The following is a 6,000-nucleotide window of genomic DNA, read 5'->3' as shown; positions in this document are numbered from 1 at the left end:
ATATCGTTCAAACTAGGTCAAACCTACTACATTTAAATGATGACTAACACTTGAACTATGACTTAGTGACCAAATTACCCTCAGTCATGAATACCAAAGTTGTTCATAATGACATTCTAAACATGTTTAACCTATGCATAAGGTCGCACAAACATTTCATACATTGGTTACACATTTCACTTTGCAGGTCAACATACATAGCATCACTTAAGGACTTGATTAGACAAAGTGATCTTCATGAACAATGTTCCATTAGTCATCTTAAGTGTAGCTAGGATGTTTTAGTGACTCACATCAACCATTTACATGTATCCACTCATGATCATATGCATATATACAAAGAAACATAAAATAACAAACATGTTTCATATGTTTCAATCACATGTTTCAAATGTAAAAGCTTAAATATGAATGCTTGATGCTTATGCTCATGCAATGCAAGTCAAATTATGCAAGACTAACACCTAGGGTACCCACGCATGCCTCTCTCCCCAAGTTTTAACGTTGCTCTGACCCATCACGCTGGGCCCGACCCTCGAGGGGCTACTATTGGGGGGAGGTACCCCCGGCACCGCTCTTCCTCTAATCCTCGACCCGGCGCTGGCTCAGCTAACCCAGCCTTGTCTTGGGTACCACCCTCGTGATGAGGGTGTCCTTCATCGGTTTATTTCATCTGTGTGTTTAGGTGGCATGCTCGAAGGTCAGCTATGCCGGTGGAGCATGGCGAGAAGGTCATAGGACTATGACGATGGGTGGACCCTTACTGGGAGCGCATGAAGGTTCGATGCCCACCATGGAGGCGACCATCCTGACAGCAGTAGTGGCCCATCAAGGTGATTGGGCCTAGGAGTGGTTGGCTAGAGAAAGGAGTTTACCGCCGTACCCTTGGTCATTGTATAGTGCTCACCCTCAGAGTCCTAGCCCTAATGTAATTCCACCACGTCCCCGGGTATGGTCTATAAATACCCGGGGCACTCGTGTAAGGAGGGGGGTTTTCGGCTACTTTCCTAGACAAATTAATAAGCATATAATCCGCATTTTCACACCGTCCCTCTCATCCTTGCTGCCTATCTTGTCCATCTCCCTATGGGAAACCCTCGGCCCCACCCCACGCATCTTAGCGAGGGCGAGTGGCTAGGAGTGACCCAGAAGTACTTCTCCCAAATCAAATGCACCCAAGGAATATCCAGCCTGTTATAGAATTTGTGAAAATGCTTTAAGAGCAAACTTTCATTTTGTATGCTTAAATTCAGAACCCCCAAGCCACCACAGTCTTTTGGAAACCAGACTAACTTCTTCCAAGCAGCCTTTGGTGGAGCCTTATTGTTAATATCAGAGCCCCTCCATAAACAATGTTTTCCTTGTAGCTCGGGAACTGACCGACGATGACTCGGCCATGATGGCAAGGCATGAGCAGTGGATGGTCTAGTAGGATGACACTAAGAAGGCATACTAGTTCTAGGTGTTCATGGCCAATGTCAAGTTCATCGAGTAGTTCAACGCCATCGGGAGCTACAAGTTCTAGCTTGCTATGAACTAGTTTGTCGACCTTTGTAACAAAGAATTCAGAGCAACCTAGACCAACAAAGGATTCAACCCACATGTGGTGAAGGTGCCCATGGTATTCCACTACAAGAATGTTAGCACCCTTGCGCTTCCGGCAACTGTGGACTGGAGGACCAAGGGTGCTGTCACGGCCATCAAGAACCAAGGGTGAAAGTGTAATAGGAATTAGGGAATGCGTGATGTATTACTCAATAACCAATGTTGTGTACATATAGGCATGATGGGGAGCAAGGTACGGCAGGCCCGTGGGTTGAGGCATGTTTACAATCTAACAAAGGGCAATGTTGTAAGTAAAATTAGCTAGGTGACCACACTGTTAGGCAACGCGGTATGCTACTCGCTAGCACACAAAGAATTAACCACGTAAACATGATCACTTGCGAGTAGATAATCATAGATTATACCTTTGCTCATCGTGCATCACAGCAAAAGTCTTGATGAAGCGTGAGTAGTTGATCTGATCAACGTCGAGGAAGTAGTCGTACGATATATCGAAGTGCGCAACCTAGCGACACCTCTATGATAGTCCACATGTATGGGATGGGACGATGAACCGGAGCGTGCTAGCACTCCATGTCACGTACTCGAAGATCCTCACGATCAACCTTTGATCAAGGGGAAGACTACAGGTGTGGCAACGATGGCAGGAACCTTGGCCAACGGCTGCACTGGTAGGAGCCCTGCGGCAGCAGGACATGCAGTAGCAAGCCAAGCGGCGTGCGGTAGCAGGAATAATATTCTAGGGTTAAAAGCTAATTAGCATTTATAGACTTGCTAATTGGGCCAGCACTAATTGGTCCAGGCCCCTCTTGGGCATTACCAGTAGTCTCCCACTTGCACAAGAGTTAATTATGCAAGTATCCATGTGTTCCAATCCCTTAAGTGTGTGACCCCATAGGTTCATGCAACCTACGGACATGACTCGAAAACCATTTCCGATCAATAGTTAGCATTGGCCTCTAGCAAGGCGTACTGACTCCCAAAGTTTCATGAAGATCATATCTTGCATAACCTATAACACTTGCCAATATTATATCCTTTTGCCACATGACACCTAGCCAAGTGTAAGGCAAATGAAGTGCTACCCTTATTCTTAGCCATTTCTCGCTCAGTAAAGAACTTTTCTAATCGACTAACCTTTAGTCGAGGTATGGCCATGTGCTTTCAGTTCCTCACATCGAGAGGGCCTAGAGGAGTCTCTCCTTGAAACAGGAGGGGCAGATTCCTTCTTGACTCGGTACACCCTGTGACTTGCTTCAACCACATCTAAAAGCTGCTTTTATAACTACCTAGTTATGGAATAGCGTTTAGCAACCCCAAAATGTAATGCTTAACAATCTGGGACTCTGTACCGATCTCAGGTCTAAGGACATAATATGTGTGTCGTTACGAGATTCACTGATAACAGTGTATTCGCGGTGTCTCGTTATAGGTCTATCCGGCATCGTGTTCCTAACACGTGCCTACATTGTTGGCACAATATCCCATATTGCCATGACCTGTGAAACAAGATCATCCACCCAACACATGTACCAGCTTATCTCTACGTCATAGTCCTGCATGACGGATGGAAGCTGGGGACCATTTTTAGTACAATGTCAATGTTGTATCATGGAGTTTTAGTAACGAATCACGTATTCGCTAATCACATGTAATGACAAAGTCATGGAACATATCACTAAAAATGTAGATTACAAACGTTGATATGATGTCATCATCTTATGACTACCTTTATGGAATACATCAGCATAAGCCTCCCACTAGTGCTAGTCAGTTATGCCAGCATCTCATGCCCATTGACTTTGTATGCATCTCATGCTTTGCTTGTGGGAGTGGCTTAGTCAACGGATCTATAATGTTTAGGTCGGTGTGCACCTTGCATATCTTCACATCTCCTCGATCGATGATTTATCAAATCAGGTGATATTGCTGTAGTATGTGTTTGGACTTCTAGTGCGACATAGGCTCCTTTGCTTGTGTGATAGCACCACTATTGTCACAATAGAGGTCTATCGGACTAGAGCAACTAGGGACCACGCCCAACTCAGAAATAAATTTTCTAATCCATACAGCTTCCTTTGCAGCTTCCGAAGCTGCAATATACTCGGCTTCTGTTGTCGAATCTGCAACTATCTCTTACTTGGAAGTTTTCTACCTCACTGCACCACCATTGAGGCAGAAGACATATCCCGATTGAGATTTGCTATCGTCCTAGTCAGTTTGGAAGCTAGCATCGGTGTAACCCTTTACAACGAGCTCCTCTGAACCTCCATAGACTAGGAACATATCCTTAGTTCTTCGGAAGTACTTTAGGATATTTTTTACTGCAACCCAGTGACCATCACCCAAATTGGATTGGTACCTTCTCGTAACACTTAGAGCATACGAAATGTCTGAGCGTGTGCACAACATGGCATACATGATTGAGCCAATAGCCGAAGCGTATGGCACCTGACTCATCCTTTCTTGCTCATCAGGCGATGATCCGCATTGAGTCTTGCTCAAGGTTACACCATGTGACATAGGTATGAATCTTTTCTTGGAATCATTCATGTTGAACCTATTCAACACCTTGTCGAGGTACATGCTCTGGCTTAATCCAATTAAGCATTTAGACCTATCTCTATAGATCTTTATGCCCAGTATGTAGACTACTTCTCCAAGGTCCTTCATAGAGAAACTCTTTCTCAATGAGGCCTTGACATCCTCCATAAGCGGAATATCATTCCCAATCAATAGTATGTCATCCACATACAAGATTAGAAATACAAGTGCACTCCCACTAGCCTTCTTGTAAACACATGCCTCTTCTTTATTCTGTGACAAGCCAAACGATTTGACTATCTCGTCAAAATGAAGATTTCAGCTCCGGGATGCTTGCTTTAGCCCATATATAGACTTCATAAGTCTATAAACTTTTCTAGCATTTTGCTGGTCGATAAAACCTTTAGGCTATGTCATGTACACATCCTGACTTAGGTTTCCATTAAGGAAAGCTATTTTGACGTCCATTTGCCAAATCTCATAGTCATAATATGCGGCAATTGCTAGAAGGATCCGAATAGACTTCAGCATTGCGATAGGCGAAAATGTCTCGTCATAGTCAACACCTTGAATTTGATGAAAACCTTTCGCTACCGGTCATGCCTTATAGATGTGAACCTTTCCATCAGCGTCTATCTTTTTCTTGAAAATCCATTTACACTCAATGGCTCTCACGCCGTCAGGTGGATCAACCAGGTTTCCAACCTGATTCTCTCTCATGGACTCCATCTTGGATCGCATGGCATCAAGCCATCTCTTAGACTCCGGTCCCATCAATGCTTCTGTGTATGTTTTAGGCTCCTCATTGTCCAATAATAGGATGTCCTTCTGCCCTATAATCAGTAGTGTGTACTTATCAGGTGCGCGACATGCCCGTATTGATCTTTGTGGTTGAGGTTCATCATGTTGGTTAGCAACCATCGCTGATTCATCATGTTGTACCTCATCAATGGGAACAGAAACATTTTCTTGTGCTTCTTGAACTTCTTCAAGTTGCACAGTGCTCCCACTAATTTCTTTTGAGAGAAACTCTTTCTCAAGAAAGACAGCGTTTCAAGCAACAAACACTTTGTTCTCTTGATGATTATAAAAATAGTATCCTTTGGTTTCCCTAGGATACCACACAAAGACACATTTATCAGATTTGGGTTCGAGTTTAGTGGGCGTCAAACGCTTCACATAGGCTTCGCAGCCCCAAATCTTCAAGAACGACAAACTGGGATGCTTCCCAGTCCATATCTCATATGGTGTCTTCTCCACAAATTTAGATGGTACACGGTTTAGTGTAAACGCAGTAGTCTCTAGTGCATAGCCCCAAAAATACAATGGAAGATCAGTCTAACTCATCATAGACCTCACCATGTCCAACAAGGTTTGGTTCCTCCACTCGGACACACCGTTCCATTGCAGTGTTCCTGGCGGAGTCAGTTGTGGAACAATTCCGCAACTCTTTAGATGATCGCTAAACTCATGGCACAAATATTCTCCACCACAATCCGATCATAGGAATTTAATTGCCTTGCCTATATGATTCTGTACTTCATTTTGGAATTCTTTGAACCTTTCAAAGGATTCTGCCTTATTCCTCATCAAATAGATATAGCCATATCTACTCAAGTCATCAGTAAAGGTAATAAAGTACTAAAAACCACCTCTTGCGACCGAGTTCATTGGACCACATACATCAGTATGTATTAGGCCTAATAACTCGCTTGCTCTTTCTCTTTGTCCAACAAAGGGAGTTTTAGTCATTTTTCCAAGTAGGCATGACTCGCATGTCTCAATCGATTCAAAATCGAAAGAATCGAGAAGACCATCTTTATGGAGCCTCTCTATGCGTTTCTCGCCTATATGGCCTAAACGACGATGCCACAAGTAAGTAGGATTTGA

At 43.7% G+C, this 6,000-nt stretch overlaps 1 pseudogene; it reads left to right on the top strand.

Moving 5' to 3' along the window:
* Positions 1 to 793: 793 nt before the first annotated feature.
* LOC136491638 (senescence-specific cysteine protease SAG39-like) overlaps positions 794 to 6,000 on the top strand; it is a 30,323-nt pseudogene continuing 25,116 nt past the window's right edge.

Source organism: Miscanthus floridulus, chromosome 11 (assembly GCF_019320115.1).
Source record: "Miscanthus floridulus cultivar M001 chromosome 11, ASM1932011v1, whole genome shotgun sequence".
Lineage (NCBI taxonomy): Eukaryota > Viridiplantae > Streptophyta > Magnoliopsida > Poales > Poaceae > Miscanthus > Miscanthus floridulus.
The sequence above is the reverse complement of the archived record's forward strand: the minus strand, read 5'-3'. Positions and strand labels throughout refer to the sequence as shown.